General features: G+C 40.0%; 1 protein-coding gene across 5 annotated transcripts in view; it reads right to left on the bottom strand.

The window, feature by feature from the left end:
* Nucleotides 1-20,692, bottom strand: part of LOC136436224 (uncharacterized) — a 113,467-nt gene that overhangs the window by 40,174 nt on the left and 52,601 nt on the right. For 3 of the 5 annotated variants that reach the window (XM_066430017.1, XM_066430018.1, XM_066430019.1), the window contains one exon: nt 16,119-16,193. The exons of the other annotated variants lie outside the window; for them this stretch is intronic. The gene's annotated coding sequence lies outside the window, so the exon portion shown is untranslated. The remainder of the gene's footprint in view (nt 1-16,118; nt 16,194-20,692) is intronic. 5 annotated transcript variants of the gene reach the window in all.

Raw genomic sequence — 20,692 nt, 5'->3', positions numbered from 1 at the left:
GGGGATTGAACCTGGGTCTCATTAGTTCATAGTCGGATGTTCTGCCACTATGCCACACAGACGCCACTGTACATCTTTACTTTGCTTTTTACGTTGCTCAATCATACTTCTGAACAAAATAACTAACAGAAGAGTAGACTGTTAATTGAGTTGCCCTCAATAGTTCATGCTTATATGATAAGGCCATCTTATGCTATTTCTTTGGATTGCATCTGTTGTTTTGTAACACTGTTAGGGAAAAATGGGTCCATCAGAAAACATTACATGGTGCCAATGAGCTTCATATTATCATTTACATGTTCAAGTATAATATTGGAATGCTTTCAATACTTTTAAAGCCTCTACCAGTAAAGTTTAGAACTTTTTAGGATTACTGTTTTTTCATAAAAGTAGGAAACTGACAGAAAACCTGTCATCCATGAAAATAACTTCAAGACGCCAGAATACTTCTGAAAGCATTTCAATGTCACAAAACCCGGCATCCAAGGGCAATTAATTTCCACCGGGAGAATATTACATTCTATAATCAAATTAGTCAGGCCTGTCTTACTAATGACTCTAAGCTTGTTGCCATCCTTTTGTCAATCGCGCTGCAGGTCCATATCTCGATTTACATGTTCCGACAGTCTCGCCATATTGAAGGCTAACAATACCACTCTCCACACAGGACCCATTATTAAGACCTTTCAATCTGCCTCTATACTTTTCTCAAGGGATGCTGTTGAAAAATGAGGCAAGGCTTCATCCTTCAATCAATGGCACTTTGAATGAGGATGCCGTAACTTTATTTCCTCATTAGATAGCTTTAAACAATGCATGCAGTTAGATATGCGAAGGTTAGACGTGACAGGTCGTTGGGTGTAATATGACCAGCTGCTGCCGCGCCGCGTGCCTGCGAAGCTGGTGTGTTACGCCGAATGGCGGTTATACCGGCTATATTGATACAGATTATTATTCTGAGCTGGAACGGAACAGACCAACATTCCCATCAGAATATTAGGGGGAATGCCACGGCTTGCCTAATATTTTACGTCAGAGATAATTGCATCAATGTCTGTGCATCGTAATTGGGCAATACTGATATCATCAGACTACAAAATGGAACACATCTCAACATTGGCACTAGTCTGGAATACAGTACGAAGTCTGTTGATGTATACACATTTCCTATGCTACATGTGGTATCTAGCATGGCTCGGGTACACTTTGAATTGTCTAGTAGGTTTGATCTCTAAATCAGTGGTATGACAACATCAAGAAAGTTACTGTATTCTGATTGTAGCATTATCCGAGTAATAAACAAAATATAACTGAAAATTAGGTATGAAAGACACATAACTTGCAGTTTATAACCATAACACAAGGTAGCAAAGCAATATGGTTACTGTAAATGCAGAAATGTTCGCGGTGGTTTTATGTTTGCAGTTTTTGCCACAACGTTTCACCGCAAACTTAAAACCAACGCGAACATTTTTGTCCAATACTATAGCAGTATTGACTTGAGCGCTGCCGCAAACTTAAAACCACTGCAAACACTCCATTTTCACCTTAGCACGAAATAAAAACCATGTTCCTTTCTCAGTGACAGCAAAAGTAAATCAGACAGCCATGATAGCTGTGGACCATGCCACAGAGGATGAGTTATGTGCTTTCAGCTGCAAATCTAGGCCGTAGCCTTCACATCCTGAACTTCTTCTGGTACTTCTAATGTGTGCCATTTGTTACTATCCAATGTAAAATGAGTAAAATGCATGGTAGTTGTCAACCTCTGAGTGGAAATTGCAGTAGGGTTATGAAAACATCTAAGTGATGAGTGATTTTGGTTCATAAAAACCTGATTAAAAGTGATGTCCTACTTTTTGAAACATCTGATGTCCAGCCCACACCAATTCAATTTCTTGGTTAACAGATTTTTTTGTTAATATTTGAGCACGAGGACATCATGAAAACAGAAGGCTGGGGTGAAAACTTGCACCTGACAATGTTCACTCCCTGAAATTGTGTGCACCAAAGTACAAACTTTCCTCTGTGATTCTGTTTTCATCTTAATTTTCCAATCTAGCATTTTTTTTTTATTCCAAGAAATTAAATTGGTGTGGCCTGAGCATAGGAAGCAATGCTGTGACCTGAATGGTCAAGAAGTTTGGTTGTCCATACCGGTGTACGATATTATCAGTCAGTGACCCTCTTGGCGTTTGGATTGGATGTTTATATGCAGCCTTGACCCATTTTGGTTCTTTCTATAAATCGAACTATAAAGTGAACGGTTTATGGCTATCATAAATGTAGCATGTTGCAATTTGGCACCGTTTAGAAATCTACTATCTCCCCAGGAGTGCCATTTGCAGCCACAGGAAAATTGACAAGCAGCTTATCTCCAGTTTGGGCTAAAGTTTGTATCTAACGGAAATATTACAGTGTGACAGTCTGTATTTGGCTATGGGATCATTTAATAACTATCAAACTGCTTAACCATATTGGAAAACTGTTGGAACATTACACCTAAAAATCTGACAACAGTCCAGTCAGGAACCACCATTAAGATTAATAAATAAGATAAATAAATTGCCACTTGATGAGTAAGTCAAAAGCTGAGTTACTAGCATCTGAAGCAACAATATCCAAGCATGTGATTACCACCACATAAAAACCTTACAGGTATTCAGCCACTTTTACATCATATATAATAATATAGTCTGCTCACATGCTTACTGACCATCAGTTATAACTACACCAACTGATTCAAATTCAACATGCAACTTGGACTATTTGTTCTGTGCCAAAAAATTCAATCCATTTGAAGGTACCTTCATGGCAATGATTATCCACATTATTCCATTAGGGTCCCTGAATAGATGATCTCACTGTCCTTGAGGGCCAAAAATGGGCCATCAAACTCAGTACCAAATGTACAGGGCCCGACCAGAGGGAAATACTGACAACAATTCATGCATTGGAAGTGTTCTCTGAATCACTTCAAAGCTCTCTCCTGGCAAGGTTATCTGAGTTTTCCTTCATATCCCACAAAGTGGTCCTGCAACCACTCCACGTCGAAACGGCCCATCTTTCGGCACAGAAAGCGCAAACTACCTCGCAGGGAACATTCCGATCCATTATCTGACTTTCACAGGGTACACTTCTGGGAGCACATCAAAAGGACACCCTCTCCCTGAAGTAAGAGGAGAGAGCGGCCTGACATTTCACAAACCCTTTACCCAACAGTTCTACCTCCTGGTGAGGCCTTTCCAAATACCTGGGAGTCGTATAAAAACTGCACAGGGCATAATGTTGACAGGACCTCTTCATCAGTATCACTTTAAAGATAACGCATTGCAATATTTTGTCAATCTGTGCTGAATATTCTAACCTTTATCATATATGGGATGGACGAGAAAAGATCAGTTGGAGCGGCGGCTGAAACTTTGGCAACAATCTGTTTCAAGAAACTTTTCATCTAAAATGTTTGTACTCTTCTGCACCCCTCCTCCACATTTTAACCCAAGCCAGATCAGAGGGAGTGGAGTCTGAAACTTTGGCAGTCGTTTTTTTTCTTTCCTACAACATTTTCACCCATCAAGATCATAACTCCAAATACCTTTTTATTCATTTTCACTCTGCCTTACGGCACTGATATGCATGAGTTTTTCTCTGTTTGTTTACTAAGTACCATGCTACTCCAATGACTATGGTCTGGTTTGTGTTCTGGTTGTGTTGCCTTGTCTTTTAAAAATAAGGATGGCACCAATTTTCATCAATCTGTTTCTGACAAGAAGCCATAAAATCTTAAAGATAGTTCTAGTATTGGAAGGCATTTTAGTACCAGTCAAAAGAAGTTAACTCAAGGTGGGAGCCTTTAATTAAAGTTCTCTATTTCTCTATGTAGAAGCAGAAACTGGTCTGGTTTGTGTTCCGGTTGTGTTGCATTGTCTTTTAAAAAAGAGCATGGCACCTTTTTTCATCAATCTGTTTCTGACAAGAAGCCATAAAATCTTAAAGATAGTTCTAGTATTGGAAGGCATTTTAGTACCAGCCAAAAGAAGTTGACTCAAGGTGGGAGCCGTTGATTGAGGTTCTTTAATTCTCCACGTAGAAACAGAAACTGGTCAATGGTACTGCCATTGGAAGGCATTTCAGCATCAACCTGAAGAAAGTTGGAGTTTTTTGTTTAGCCTCTTTAAACTTCTACAATGAGACACAAACTGCTACCCCAGTAAATTGCACACCATGAAACTTAACAAAGGATGAGCCTTTGAAACTTCTATCATATCAAAGTCAAGCAAAGTTTGTCCTTGCCTTTGAATGAAGACTTTCCTTCTCACAACACAGCAAACTGCTATTCAGGTAATGTTACCACCCACAGGGAAGACGCAACATCAAAGCAGCTTTTCCTTTGAATCAGACCTTTTATGACCCTGACATGGATGCCTATATTTCATATTCTCAAGGGCTGATACCCGAGTCATGGGACCACGAGACCCCATCTCCCTCAGCATTATGTCAGGCTTTGAAAATGTCATTTGGGTGCAAATACTTGAACATGAAAAATGCCATATTAGGTCGATTTGAATGGAACTGCTTATAGAAGTTCTGCTGAGAAGTGACTTGGAATCCTCTGGTGCCAGTGGTTCAAGGTCTACAACTATACAATGTTAATGTAGTATATAGAGAGACATTTATCACACAATATGTTCCGACCTTTCAAGATTTATGACAAGGTTATTGCTTGGAGAGTTGGGGCCTGGTGCAATAGACCCTTCTCACGCGGTGGACATGATAAAATGAAAACGAGGCCCTTGTGGCAAACAATAGACTGATCCTAACTGTCAATCACAATTAGCAATTTAGCCAATGATTACCTGATGATTAGAGAATTGACCAATGAGGAAGTGGCTGCATGACAATCAAATATTTGCATTTCTATGTTTTTATTTTGCATTTCTACGTTTTGACGGAGGAGGGCGGGGACGATGGGATCGGTCAATAAAGCTCTAAATTGATACATCTTTTTGTGCATTACATTAGTTATAATATTGATACCTGGACGTCATATTTTAAAACTTAATGTGATTTTGGAGGAAAACTACATCTGTACATTATTTTTGTTTCTTTGCCTCATTGGCCTCGTCTTCATTCTATCATGTCCGCCGTGTGAGAAAGGTGTAAAGGTAGGCTCGCTGATCGGTCCATTTGCTTGAACCCCTCCCAGGGTTTTGTTCTCCATTCCACATGCCTTCACTCTGTTTTCTGTCTTTCTTTCTTTCTTTCTTTCTTTCTTTCTTTCTTTCTGTTTTATTAAGCTAGGGTGGCCGGACTCAGCGTAAGACACTGCTTTACAGTGGGGCCCTGGAATACTGGATTTCATTGTGTGATTATGAAGCAGCAAAAAGTCCTCTGTGTTACATTTTACTTTCAAAGGTAGCTTGCATCTTTCTCTGTACAATTTAAAGAATGAATTTGCATTTTGTATTTATTGACAATGAATACATTGACAGTCAGTTCGGTTGGACAATAGTTTGTATGAAACTTTATTGAAACATTGCCTCCAGCTGGAAACAGCAAATAGGCATCTAGACAGAGTTGAAACAGATGCCAGATGATTTGACAGGATTAAGTATGTGGGACACCTGTAGTGAAAAAAGAGTAACTTTTGATGCAATATTACACTCTGAAGTCACCACCAAGAAACGCCTTGATAACATCATGCCCTAGCTACTAACATTTTTTGTCTGGAAATATTATCAACTAGAAGCTGCTCTTTCAAGCAATTCAGAGACAATCTGGGATTGACAGACATCAGCATAGGTGTAAAAATGAGCAACATCTTTAGGGTTGAACTGAACAAAACCATGTCAACACGTCATCCTTCATCCTCTTGCCAATAATGAGTTCAACCCAGGTCACAATGTCATGCTGTGGATACACAATATATTTATATCATTCTACATTGTGCATGATAAGGAGCAGATCATCAGACGTATTACAAATCCTATACCCAGTACCACCTTAACAATCTCTTATTGCCTCCTCTGCTACTTGACTATAACTTAAGGTTTGCTGATTAACTTTGTACATTAACGGTTCCCTACTCATCTAGCGCCAGTGGAAACTAACGAGTACATGTATTCCCTACTGTGGTTTGAACTTTTGACTTCCAAGTCATTCTCTATCATAGTATTCTGGTTCAGGTTTCCCTTCTGGGACATGGCTGTCATTACAATTATCACCCCCATCTTGCCTCTTCTGATATTTTGCAATAGATTGGTAGAAACAAATGAACCCACTCATTGAGTGCCAGTAGAAGCCACATGCATGAATTCCCTACAGTGGTTTGAACTTTTGACTTCCCAGTCATTCTCTATCATAAAATTCTGATTCAGATTTCCCTTATGGGACCTGGCTGTCATCAAAACTATCACCCCCATGTTGCCCCTTCTGCAACTCACATATAACTTTCGAGAACAAAACATTAACCCACTCATCTAGCGCCAGTAGAACCCACATGCATGTATTCCCTATTGTGTATTGAACTTTGACTTTTCATCAGTGATTCTCTATCAGAGTATTCTGGTTCAGGTTTCCCTTGTGGGATATTGCTGTCATTGCCAAGAAGAAGCAAAATCAATCCCATCTTGCCTCTTCTGATACTTTGCAATAGCTTGGTAGAAACAAATGAACCCACTCATTGAGTGCCAGTAGAAGCCACATGCATGTATTCCATACAGTGGTTTGAACTTTTGACTTCCCAGCCATTCTCTATCAGAGTATTCTAATCAAAATTTCCATTATGGGACATGGCTGTCATCAGAACTATCACCCCCATATTGCCTCTTCTAACTTTGGAGAAAAACATTAACGTTAACCCACTCATCTAGTGCCAGTAGAAACTATCTACATGTAGATGTATCCTCCTCTGTGGGTTGAACTTTTGACTTCCCAGTCATTTCTATCATTATAGTATTCTAATTAAAATTTCCATTATGGGACAAGCCTATCATCAAAACTATCACCCCCATATTGTCTCTTCTAACTTTGGAGAAAAAACATTAACCCACTTATCTATTACCAGTAGAAACTATGTAGATGAATCCCCCTCTGTGGTTTGAACTTTTGACTTCCCTGTCATTCTCTTTCATAGAATTCTGATTCAGGTTTTCTTAATGGGACATGGCTGTCATCAAAACTATCACCCCCATATTGCCTCTTCTAACTTGACCCACTCATCTAATGCCAGTAGAAACTACCTACATGTAGATGTATCCCCCTCTGTGGGTTGAACTTTTGACTTCCCAGTCATTCTCTATCAAAGCATTCAGGCTCAGCTTTCCCTTGTGGGACATGGCTGTCATCAAAACTATCACCCCCATATTGCCTCTTCTAGCTTTGACTAAAGATATTAACCATCTAGCACCAGTAAAAACTACCCAAATGTATTCCCTACTATGGTTTGAACTTTTGACTTCCCAGTCATTCTCTATCATAGTATTCAGGCTCAGCTTTCCCTTGTGGGACAAGGCTGTCATGGGTCACCGACAACAATTCTCCTCCTCCTCCCTACTCCATCAACTCTTCCCCAACTATTGGCACCCCAATAAGTGCCCAAACTGCTCATGTATGGACGGACTGACAGCCTGGTTATATCCCGCTGCCCGAGTCATTTCCATCATGATGGCTCAGCGTGGAAATGTCTATTGACAAGACGGTGTCTATGGGTCAGGTCCAGACTGACATAAATCTTCCTCATCCAATTTCAAAAGCCATTAACCCACATTCTTTGTCATGATATATGCATCATATCCCCATAACATCAGGTGCTAGTGCCTCCTTATGGCCTGCCAAGAGTAGGGACATAAAAGAAGGGAGGGGCAAGGACACAAAGTTCTGCTATAATGGCGGCGGTGAGACATCATTTTCGGCATCCCCTCTGGCATTTACGTTATTATGAAAGTCTCATCATCCCGGCATACTTTCTTCCCAACTCACCAGGACCGGAGACACCTGTAGGCAGCCCACTAAAGGTTATGAATTATTATTACTTCGGTATGTAGTCAAGCAGTAAGACACTATACCGCTGCAAAATTTGACAGAGAGATTGATCTGTATTGCCTCCCCAGAAAGCCATAGTTACTGCAGCATTCTTTGTGGGGCATTTTGCGGAGGGTAATAAAGCTTGAGAAGGAGATACACTTCGGACCAGCAAGCATTATTGCTACTTTGAAAACCTAAAGAGTACCCAAATATTACCCAAGATTACTTCCTCTCTAATGTAAAACTCTTTCGAACCACTAGAAAAGATTACTGGCACCTAGAATACTATAAAATTGCCATGAAATTGTGAGCTCCCTTCAAACAGGAGGCCTTGCAAAGCTTCTGAGGCTTATATCGAGCACTGGAAAAGCAGTAAAACCTTTAGGACTGGAAATAGTGATGGGCACACAGTGGATCAGTGGATTTGCTGTCCATAACCAATTATACAACTGCTTTATAGTGATCTTTTAAGCCAGATGCATTTTAGCTTCTCACAAACATTGCAACGAGAATACTGTAAATGCAGAAATGTTCGCAGGGATTTAATATCGCGGTAGGGAAAAATGGAGTGTTCGCCATGGTTTTGAGTTCACGTATGAAACAGTAGCAGCACTACAGTCACACAATGGAATGGCTTTTTGCGGTGGTTTTAAGTTCGCGGTAAAGAGTTCACTGCAAAAACCGCGAACATAAAACCACCGCAAACATTTCTGTTTTACAGTAGTTTGACCTTAAGTAACATTAGTCCATGAAATTTTGTGAATGAATTGAAATGTAAAGGAGTTTTAGGATTTTAATAGATTGTGACCAGCGCGTAAGACCATGCTATGGGCAAAAGCACAAACAATTTGACAAGAAGAAACATAGTGGGTATGAATTTTAGCATACAATGTATAATCATAGAAAATAACTGTATGTTATATCAACCCATTGCCAGTCTTGGTCTTCTGCAAGCTAAATAACTGGCAAAAATCTTGCACTAAAATGTGGGCAAAAGTAGAATTCATTTTATAACATTGTAAAGGAAATCAGCTTATTCATTAGCCTTTCATATCCATAAGAGCACCACAATGTCAGCACCTTGGACAGGAATGTTCTAAGGAGAAGAGGACTGCCCATTCTTTCTTAAGTCCAAAAGGTTTTGACAGGAAAAAGTGAAATCTCTTCTGACCAAAATAGTCCAGAAAGTGTAAAGCAATATTGGAAGCAAATAAAATAGCAACATACAGGTAGTTTGTGTACCAGATATGTTTTCAAAAAGAATTTGAGCCCCTAGGGTCAAACATTTTTCTTTTCTTTCTGCATATTCAAGCAGATTCCACCATAAAGACTTCAAGGGATGGATATATATTGTGCTTTTCAACACATGATCAATCTCATACCAATTCCAGGTGTGGTTTTCAGTCAGATACTCAGCTTCTAATGAAAGAAGGGTAGCCACACCCGTTACCAGAAAGCAATTTGAAATAATCTGAAATCTTCAATTTCTAAGCATCTGGAACTCTCATAGACATACATGTAGACATATAGATTATACTTCGTTGATGAAGGTTAGACATCCAGGTAATAAGATACGCCAAAAATAGTTACTCAAGCAACTGGATTAAATTTTGAAACAGTCAGACGTTTCAGATAGCATCCGCTATATTTCGTCAGTGACTAAGGACAGATTATGCTTCAATTTCCATGTATTTCCACTTGAAGGCAACTCAACAACAACACCAAAATTATAGCAATTCATGTAGTTAATGGATAGTTATTACACCTACAGAAATTACACGAGGGAAATTATATAAAAATTGCCATAATTGCTGTTTGCCCTAATTACCTTCTGCTCGCAGTCTGAAGAGACATCAACAAACCTACGACTATAGCAGTTCTCTTCAAAGATCTCATACATTCTCATTGGATAGTAAGCCTCTTAGAGACCTTATCAGCCAGGGCAATTACAGATGAATTATGAATGAGTTCTTCAGGCTGTTACTGTATCATTGAGAATGGAGCTATAGAGAAATATGCAGTACTAATAAAGTTGATGGCTCCAAATAAAGTATATATGATATATGCACATTTTTTCACATCATTTTATATCAGTCACATTTTTCAGACATGTAACACCCATCTCTCTTACATTACCCATCACTGATGAGTCACGTACCATGTTTTGCACAACACAAGAAATTACCTGGCTGCGTTCCAATAACAGTTATTACCTAGCCTATCTACAGCACATTATACACACAGCTCACGTCTTTTGGCAAGTTACGACAATCAAAAGCCTACCAACAGCTTACAGTCCTGAAAAAAATAGGCTCAGTAGCAAGGGATTTTCTCTTAAAAATAGATTTGGGCCGCAGTGATCCAACAAAACACTTCACTGTAATGTGAAAATCAGGACACTGGTATTTTCAACATCATATTGTAATTATAGATATACATGTACATTGTGCAATCTTTGCTATACAACAGTTTTACATCAACTGTTCAAAGCTTTGATCTGTTAACAGACGGGAAATACACTAAGACTGTTTTGAATTTTATAACTCAGATGTCAGCTCTGAAATTTTATGTCTCTTGCCAGTAATCGACAAAAAAAAGTTGGGTGGACAGATTTTTACTAGGGTTAGTATGGTAACCTGAAACACAACATTTTTTTCCTAGGCCTTAGGCCACACCAACTTAATTTCTTGGTTGATGGATTTTTAAAAAAAATTTTTAGCAACAAAAAAATCATGAAAACAGAAGGCTGGGGTAAAAACTTGCACCTGACCCTGTTCACTCCCTGAAATTGTGTGCACCAAAGTACAAACTTTCCTCTGAGATTCTGTTTTCATGTTGTTTTTCCAATCTAGCATTTTTTGTAAAAAAATTTTATTCCGTTAACCAAGAAAATAAATTGGTGTGGCCTATAATCGACAAAAAAAAAGGCTGGGTGGGCAGATTTTTACTAGGGTCGGCATGGTAACCACAAACACAACATTTTTTTCCTAGGCTTTATTGCTCACACAGCTCACGTCTATTGGCAAGTTACTACAATCAACACATTAATGGCCACTGTGTAACCATCAATATGTCACAAAGTGACGTTGAGTGATGTGACTTGTAAACTAGGAGCCATTTGCTCATTACCAGTGCTAATAAAGGAGACCCGTGCGACTCTGGGGGAGCATTTTCCCAATGAAATAATCACCAGCTGACCTAAATTAATACATTTGTCACCGAAAAGAAGTCGACGCTCAGTCCCAAGTGAGCCGAGTAAGCAGAAAAGTTCACATCCCATGATCCCACTCACACCGTGAGTACATGTATTTTCGACTCCCTGTTGACGCATAAGCTGTAAACTAAAACCAATAACCTCACATTAGGGGGAGGGCTTAAACTTCATGGCTCCCAATCACAAAAGGGATCAATGTACTAATTAAGGTGCAAAAAAAGCAGACAAATAACATGAGTCTTAGCATCTATCAAATATCTAAGTAAAAGGGGTCCAATGATTCTGACAACTCTTTTACAACAAGGAATATCTGTATCTATATAGCCGGCATACATGTAACTGCCCTTCATCGTAACATACCAGCTTTGAATCATGATATCAAAAAAAGAAATGAGACTATTTTGAAAAGTATTGTTTAACTACCAACTGCTGTCAAGGGGCCTACTTCTTTAGTTATACATGTATACTTCTTATGAACCATGAAATGTAATAAAGGGTTACTATCAAAGAACTTCAGCTAACATGCAGTTGATTTGCGGCCCAATAAAGTCTAAAATATTCAGCCCGTGAAGTACAGATAACTGCTAGTAGGGCATGAAAACAATTATGGTGCCATTTTGACTTCACAAATGAAGCCCCCACAGACCCAAACCATCATTATCTGCCTTCTCTTGTGCGATAAATTCTTTATGTTCTGCAATTTATGGCCTATTTTGTGTTCCATGTGTAACAAAACTGATTACCCCCTTTTCTGGAACAAACCAGAAATTACGACCTATCTAAATCATTCATGACCAGTGGGAGAAATCAACTTGCTATTGTTATGGTGGGAGAAGGATAAGAAGGATGCACAAATAAGACTGAGCAAGCATACAGCTAATAATCTAAATTTTCCATTTATGTGCAGGTGTATGAATATGATTATAAAAGCATGATTTTCATATACCTCTGTAATTTTGTGAAGCTGAAAGTGGACTGATAGGTATCTTTAAGAAATTTAGTATCATGATATAGAATTGGGTACAGTAAATATGTTATTGTGCTAAATTGATACTCAAGAGAAAGAGTGATTTTTGAAGATATTTAAACCAAATGAATAAGATGGAAAGGCCTGATGCATCTGAACGCATCAGAGATGATTTGTTAGACACACTTCAAATTCGTATACAAGCAAATTCTTTGAACAACATGAGCACCTTATTGCCCTTACCATGTTCTCCTGTAAAGGCAGTGACTGTGATTGATAGGGAGGATTGCATGGGGTTCAAGAAAGTCAACTTCTTTCAATTTTTCCTGACATGTAATCAATGTGATTTCAAGCAAACTCTGGTTCTATCAATATACAATACTTCACTGTGACAGCCCCCTGTGAGGGAATGACCTGACCTTTCTCAGAGGACATGAAAGGGGTTCTACAGAGCAGTTTGGAGGCAAAACGGGAAATGCCGTCTCAAAGGGATAGGAAATTATCTTCCAAAATCTAAAAATTGTACAAGCAATGTAGCAACCAAATCGTTAAAAAGGAATAGACCCAAAAGGCTTGAAATGCAACGGATCTATAGTTCTCAAAAGGAAACTGCACAGCCTGGAACAAGGTCAATACAACAACTTCCAATTCCCAAACTACCATCCGCAACCCCTATCATTCCCTCCAACCTTACAAGTGCAAATGCAGCATATCTCTGGCATTTGTCCCAGTATTACCAAGATTTGGGAGATGGAGAGTTTTTAAACCCTCTTCTTAGCACATGTACAAGACACTTTCTCTGGGCCGTCAGGCATTGCCACTGTAGATGTGAGTGATTCCGTAGCCAGAACCATCTGTATGGCACCAGGAAAAGGCAGGAAATCCCGTGATAGACCTTGCTTCTCCCTTTCTATGGCATGTAAAGCTGCGTTTGCATCGTGGTGGGCTAGTGAATGACCATCAAGGGTGCCATTGAGTCCTTCTGGCAACATTAAGCTGCTCTACATTGGTGATGTACTGAAGAAATCTCTTCAGTCTTACAGTAATCATGGGCGGAAAACACAAGCGGAAAACACAAATTTCACACATGGATGACTAGTGCTACTTTTAGCACTCCATATAGAAGAGATGGATGCATTGTCATGCCTGAAAAGGCATTTCTATATGGTTCTTGTATTGCAAAATTTTCTGCTAGATTGGTAGATACTATAGCATGCTTTTTGAAACGTGATTGTACTTTTATATTTCATGAGTTAGAAATGATATGTAAATCTTATATGCTCCATGTGAAGGTAAACATGATGTATTTGCTTGTAAATATTGCCTCTCTACACTTTTCCAAAGTCACATGAATACTTTAAGAAACATGAATTCTACTGGCTTGCTCTACGATGGCAACATCTCTATGGAATGGGTCACATTGATATCCTTCGACTCTTTGCATACCACAGAAGTGATGCATTTTGAAGTGAGTATGAATCAGTAGCAGCTATAGCTCCTTGGAGCCTGTGTAGCCATTAGCCTAAGCCCACCCATCTGTCTGATCACACTTCAAGGGCTGGGCCAATATCAATGCCATCACGTGTATTTCTTATGTGCCAGAATGTCGATAGTAATGTCTACATTACCAGACTGTCCATCAGTTTTCCTGCCTTGAATGGTCTGTTTCTACTGTAACAGATTGCGCAAGTTTCTTGTGTACTAAATTGACCATCAGATTCTACTTTGCCAAACTGTCCAACACCGCTCATCACTTTCTACTATCTATTTTCATGTTTATTGATTCTATTATACCATTGAGGACAGGAGAACAATGTCCAGACTTTGCATGATGTACAAGATGACTAATAAACTTGTGGACGTACCGACTGATAAGTATCTAATGCCAGCTCAGAAGAGGACTAGAAATAGTCATGATTTTAAGTACCAGAGTTATCAGCCAAGGATTGATGTGTTCAAAAATTCGTATTTCCCGAGAACCATAGTAGAATGGAACTCGTTGTCATCAAGTACTGTAGGAGCTTCATCACTAAGTAGCTTTAAAGAACGGTTGCAGTCAGATATGCTAAGACTAGGTGTAACAGACCGTTCGGTGTAATACGACCAGCTGCTGCCGCACCGCGTGCCTGCGAAGCTGGTGTGTTACGCCCAATGGCGGTTATACCGGCTATATAGATACAGATACAGATACCAAAGTGTCTATTATTTTCTATCCTATCAGATGATCTATCAATTTGAAGTCTTAGACTACCAAACTTCTTATCAGTTGTCACAAAATTACTTTAATTCTTGTTTCTTTCACTGTATCTTTTTGTTCACTGTTTTCACTGTCACCTCTGTATCAAGAACTTATCATCATCGTGACAAAACTGTTGTGATTATTTATGATTCCTTCACACATCCGTTCCATGAAGTTAAAGTTCAGTCAAAATGTCAATTTTCCTTACACCGTGAAATTTTGCTACAGTGAAGATAAAGTGAATTGCAGTATAAAGATTTGGATGCCAAGCCTACTTTAAGAAAGTTTATTGTCTTGTACCTTGCAAGACTGTCTGTCAATTTCTACTCTTATGCTACCCTCTGCTGTCACAAGATTACCACGATTTGAAAATCAGACCGATAATGATTGTCAGTCATTCTCTACTGTCTGTCATATATTTGCATTGCTCTCTCCATACCAAATAGTTATTTACTTCCTACTTTAGCAGATTGTCCATCTATTTCTGGTCGCATACAGCCAGATTACTCGTAAATTTTCCTCCAAGGGGTTAACAGCTGGGTCAGGGCCATTCCAGGGACACTTAGTCTACAGTCTGCTCTAACTTGCTTCAGTATTCCAGAAAAATGTATTCCAATCAAGAAAAAAATATTTGAACTGTGACAGCTGTTCAATAAACATAGGCCTGCAAAGCTGGTAGTGATACTTTCAGTACTTAGTATTTCAGTACACTTAGCATACTAAGTGTTATTTCATTTCTTAGATTTCCAATCAAATGGCTTCAATATTCTAGGACCCTGGAAAATAACAAAGCAAGGAGAACGGCATATAGGCTTTGTACATGCACGTTCATGATAGCAACTGAGTTAGCTAAATCACATCAGATAGACTTCATTTTGTCATATTAGAGCAAGAATGAAGAGATTTTCATAACTATAGCCTTAGGGAAAAGCACTATCCCCTCCCACCTTGATTGAAAGCAAGACAGCAAGAAATCGTGTTGGGGCTGGCTGGTGCATGGGCTGGTATTGGTCACAACTTTCAGGAGGGATGACGGCCAAACTGCCGTCCCGACCTGTACTTTTTTTCCTGGTGCAGCTTAGAGAGGTTACATAGGATTTAAGTTTTGAAATAACCTCTTGGTGATCTCTATATAAAGGACCAGCTCAGCAGTTTTCCTTCTTTTTTGGCCCTTCATTTGTCTCCAACTTCACCCAATCCACGGAAGACCACAGAGGGACTAACACTATTGCCCCTGCTGTCGACATCATTTCTTCTAACTCTACCATTCATCATCTACTATAGAGGGCGTCAACTACAGGGAAGTGAGACTATTCAATTGTTCAACAAGGTGGCTGAAGAGCAATTGATTCTGTCTTCTCCCGGGCTTGGGGCCTAGCGGAAAATAACTCACTGCCATGCAGCGCTACAGAAGAAACCTTCGCAGCTCCCATTCACTCTGACCTAAGCCACGTCTGCAATGGAGCGTAGCATCCTGCCAAGGAGAAATAATTGATGCCAAATGCCCCCACTTCTCCAAGGATCACCAAGTGGCGCTGTTGCCATGGAAATGGCAGCCTTTTAAGACAAAGACACCAAAATCAATGGTGCCCTCCCCACCTTTGCTCTCCCAGCAAGTGCACACTTCCACAAAATTGATTTTCATAGACTGTCGGTTTGTGGGCGGAACTCACCCCATCCATCCCGAGTGGCACTGACAGCGGTGTTGGTCCCAGATGTGATGGCGAAGGTCGCAGCACTGTTTGTATCTGCAACAGGAAATGGCGTGTCATTGATTCCACATCCCACCCTACAATACAACCACAGCTGCACGTTCAGCACCACAGACAGCAATAACTCCACCCATCGGAAAGGCAACCACCCACTTACAACTCACATGATGACGGTTAACGTGGAAAAGCAACATTTTTCATTCTAAATGTGCCCACTGCTGCAATATCACATGAGCAACATCTGCTAGGAATTCAGATCTATATCTTATTATTTGATTTAATGACTTTTCCGGGCCTTTAAGGAACATCCATGACTCTTCGGGCATGAAAAATGACGACTAGTTCTGCATGACTGGATCACCCCAGAGTCATACCTCATCTACTTCAGAATTCCCCTGCCACCATAGCAGAGCTCAATATGAACATCTGGTTGACATAGTTGCCCTTCAGTTGAGTAATAGAAAGTCTTCCCAAGCACTTTATCTACTCTTTTACGCCTTTGTTTGTTTGTTCAGACCCTTGAAGTGCCACATAGGGCAGGAAGTTTCCTGTTGTTTCAGTAGCAGGGTATGTTCTTACAAGTAGCGGTTGGTAGCCCTTCCCCTTTAATGGAACAAAAGACCCCCATTTTACGTCCCTTCCAAAAAGACAGATGCAGCCCCAACCGAGATGTCCTGACCCAGGATTGAATCTGTGTCTCCCAGTTAGCAACTGATTAAGCTCAACTGTGAGGTTCCTACCAGTTGAGCTCTAGGGACATCCCTACTCCAGCACATGAGCAATATCTGCTAGGGATTCAGATCTATATCTTATTACAGCATTTGTTTTAATGACTTTTCCGGGCCTTTGAAGAAAATCCATGACTCTTCAGGCATGAAAAATGACGACTAATTCTACATGACTGGATCACCCTAGAGTCATACCTCATCTACTTCAGAATTCCCCTGGCACCGTAGCTGAGCTCAATATGAACATCTGGTTGACATAGTTGCCCTTCAGTTGAGTAATAGAAAGTCTTCACAAGCACTTTATTGACTCTTTTACGCCATTGTTCATTTGTTCAGACCCTTGAAGTGCCACATAGGGCAGCACGTTTCATGTTGTTTCAGTAGCAGGGTAAATTTTTTACAGGAGGGGTTGATAGTCCTTCCCCTTTAATGTGCCTGGGGCACCTCTGAAGCAAAGGACCCCCATTTTACGTCCCTTCCAAAAAGACAGATGCAGCCCCATCCGAGATGTCCTGGCCCAGGATTGAACCGGTGTCTCCCAGTTAGCAACTGATTAAGCTCAACTGTGAGGTTCCTACCAGTTGAGCTATAGGGACATCCCTACTCCAGCACATGAGCAATATCTGCTAGGGATTCAGATCTATTTGTCATTACAGTATTTCTTTTAATGACTTTTCTGGGCCTTTGAAGGACATCCATCAGACTCTTCAGGCATGAAAAATGAAGACTAATTTTACATGACTGGATCACCCCAGAGTCATACCTCATCTACTTCAGAATTCCCCTGCCACTGTAGCTGAGCTCAATAAGAACATCTGGTTGACAGGGTTGGCCTTCAGTTGTGTAATAGAAAGTCTTCACAAGTAGTTCATCATTAACTCTCACATCACAAGTACTGTTTCCTTGCCTAGTCTGGCAATGAACTAGGAGGGAAGGCAACACTCACAGCACTGTAGAAATACTGGAGAGCTGGTTATTGCTTGCCCAGCGCTCAATTTTTTCTGTAAAAAAATGCACACAAAAAAGACACTGACAAAAGATGAGTGCATAGGCTATGTAAAATGAACAGCAGCCGTGTACTGCATTGTTAGGACATGATGTAAATTCCAAATCAATTAGGAGGGGAGCTGTCAAGTTCATGGCAGGAGAGGGAAAGAGGTGGGACTGTGCCTTTGGCAGACGTACTGTCACACACAAAAGCTGACACAGGAGGAGGCTAAGGAATGGCTACCTGGTGTTAGATAAGCAGTACAAGGGAAAATGGAAGTAGAATCTGCCTCCTTTTCTCCTGAATGCCACAATCATACCTCTCTTCTCCCCATACTTTTCCGTACTTTTCCATACTTTTAAAACTTAAAAGTAGCTTCAAGCATAACAAGGATGTTCAAACAGAGAGCCTAGCTTCTTCTAAGGTTGCAATACAAATATTTCTGTCTAAACTGCATTATTTGCCTTCCATCAGCTTCGACTCTGTAACTTTGTTATGTCTGCATGTTTCTGAAGTGTTGACCTGGGGTTGCTCTTTGCACATCTTTTTCCCAGTGCTGCCAGTTCAATCATTCTCCATTCTACCAGCTGACCGATCCAATTTTCCCAGTCATACATCTAACTTGTGTTATACTTCACATGTCTCAAAAACAGAATTCACACCTGCAAATTACCACAAAATGATCACATTTGTTGGAATGAACACAGTGTAGTTCAACACTTACACAGCATTTATGATTAGCATTTGCAAGGTTAAAAGTATCTGTTACTCAAGAAAGTAACTGGATAGATTTGGAAACGGTCAGACATTTCAGGTAGCATCCACTGCCTTTCAGTCAGTGTCACTGACCGTTAATCTATCCAGTTCCTTGAGTATCTGTTACCTTGTGTATCTTATTACCTGGATGTATGATTAGCATAGTTCCAAGGTGGAACATTGTCACCTCTGAAGGTGAGATGACAGGACCTAATCATGGATTCCTACAGTGCCACTGACAAAAGATAAAGTCTGACCGTTTCCAAATCTATCCAGTTCCTTGAGTATCTGTTATCTTGTGTATCTTATTACCTGGATGTCTAACTTTCATTAATGGATAATTAGCATAATGATTCCAAGGTGGAACATTGTCACCTCTGAAGGTGAGATGACAGAACCTAATCATGGATTCCTCCACTGCCTACATCTATCGCTGGTTTCCTCGGTCCTTTTAAATTATGCAGGACTCTACTCATCTCTCCAATGAGGACCCAGGGTTGGGAGCCCTTGTGTAACGGTCTCGTCTTACCACATAAATATTGATGGTTCAGATGTGGTTTAAAGATAAACCCTCGGTAAATCACGGCTCATATTAGATTTTTTTCTCTACGGTTTGAATTTGATATTTCTCATTATCAAAGCTGGCTACCATATCAAAGGGCTCATCAGAGAAGAGGGACTATGGGTATGATGAAGGCAATGCATGGGTGGCAGTGTACATTTCTTGCCATTAATGTTTAAGCTGTATCGCATGGTATAGTGCTTTGACCACTGGTGCAAACAATCATGTGCAGATAATACATCATACAAGTCATGTATTAATCATGCCTATACCATGAGTTGCACTGTGTACAGTATGTCCCAGTCTCCACCAATGCATAAGAAATAAGTCCAGATGGCAATGTTCAGTGTATGACTTTTTTTCTCTTATTTGCACACAAGAATCAACTCACCGCACACATTAGAATGTTCCAACTTAACACAACAGACGGTAAAACTACCCCCATGAACAGTTGACGTATTAGTTTCAGACCTAGAGGAACCGTTTGGCAATACGACTTTGACTCCACAACATGAGCTTAACTTAACATAGACAAGTGTTGTGGAGTCAAAATGTTGTCATTCTGGCTGCACTCCGAGTAATAGATAGCCTCAGTCTTGGCTAAAAGTGTCACTCCCTTTACTAGAGAAAATATTTTCTTTACTTTTGCTACTTTAATGCGCTTTTGATGGAATGTCACTTTCATGGAATATGACTCTGATTCCACACATTTGTCTATGTTAACTTAATCCTGCACTCTCACTAATAGTAGACCACAGTCTTGGCTACATGTGTCACTCCCTAGAGAAATAATTTTCTTTACTTTTGCAACTTTAATGCAAATTTGATGGAAAAAGTGTTTGATGGAATACGATTTTGACTCCACAAGACTTTTTTGATGAGTTCCAGTCATTCTTCCAGAACTCTTAGTAACAGTAGCCACAGCTTTGGACTCCCCATGGAAAATATTTTCTAAACTTTTGGCACTTTAAGGTACGCATGATGGTTTCCTGCAATAGAGAATGCCTAAGAAGCATAGCTGCCGGTAGAATTGATATGAGTGGGCAGTTCAGCTGAAGCCTCCGTAGTCATAGAAGAGTGGTGAATTATTTGAAATGAGGGATGCCGCCTGACTTTGATGTGTCCCCTGGGACCCTATATCATCATCCACAGCTTCTTGCTTCTGACTTGGCATTCACACAACATTAATATTCCTGTCAATTGAAAACACTGCATCAGGGTTCACATAGCTGACAGCAGCCAAATATCAGCACAATGGTATAGGGCATCAGGCTGACAATGCAGAACACACCAAGTGACATGGTCTGATAAAGAGTGGCCTGTCATTATGTGAAAAGGGCACAGACTATTCTGCAGCAAACATGAACTGTAATTTCCAACACAAAAGTTGGACCCAAATCATTGACAGTCCAATTCCAGTTGCTGTTGAGGAATGAGCAAATTAATGGTTATGCTACATTATGTTACATGCAGATAGAATATGTGACTCTGTGCATGCAAG

Source organism: Branchiostoma lanceolatum, chromosome 6 (assembly GCF_035083965.1).
Source record: "Branchiostoma lanceolatum isolate klBraLanc5 chromosome 6, klBraLanc5.hap2, whole genome shotgun sequence".
In the NCBI taxonomy this organism is placed as follows: domain Eukaryota; kingdom Metazoa; phylum Chordata; class Leptocardii; order Amphioxiformes; family Branchiostomatidae; genus Branchiostoma; species Branchiostoma lanceolatum.
This window is presented reverse-complemented; position numbering and strand designations above follow the sequence as displayed.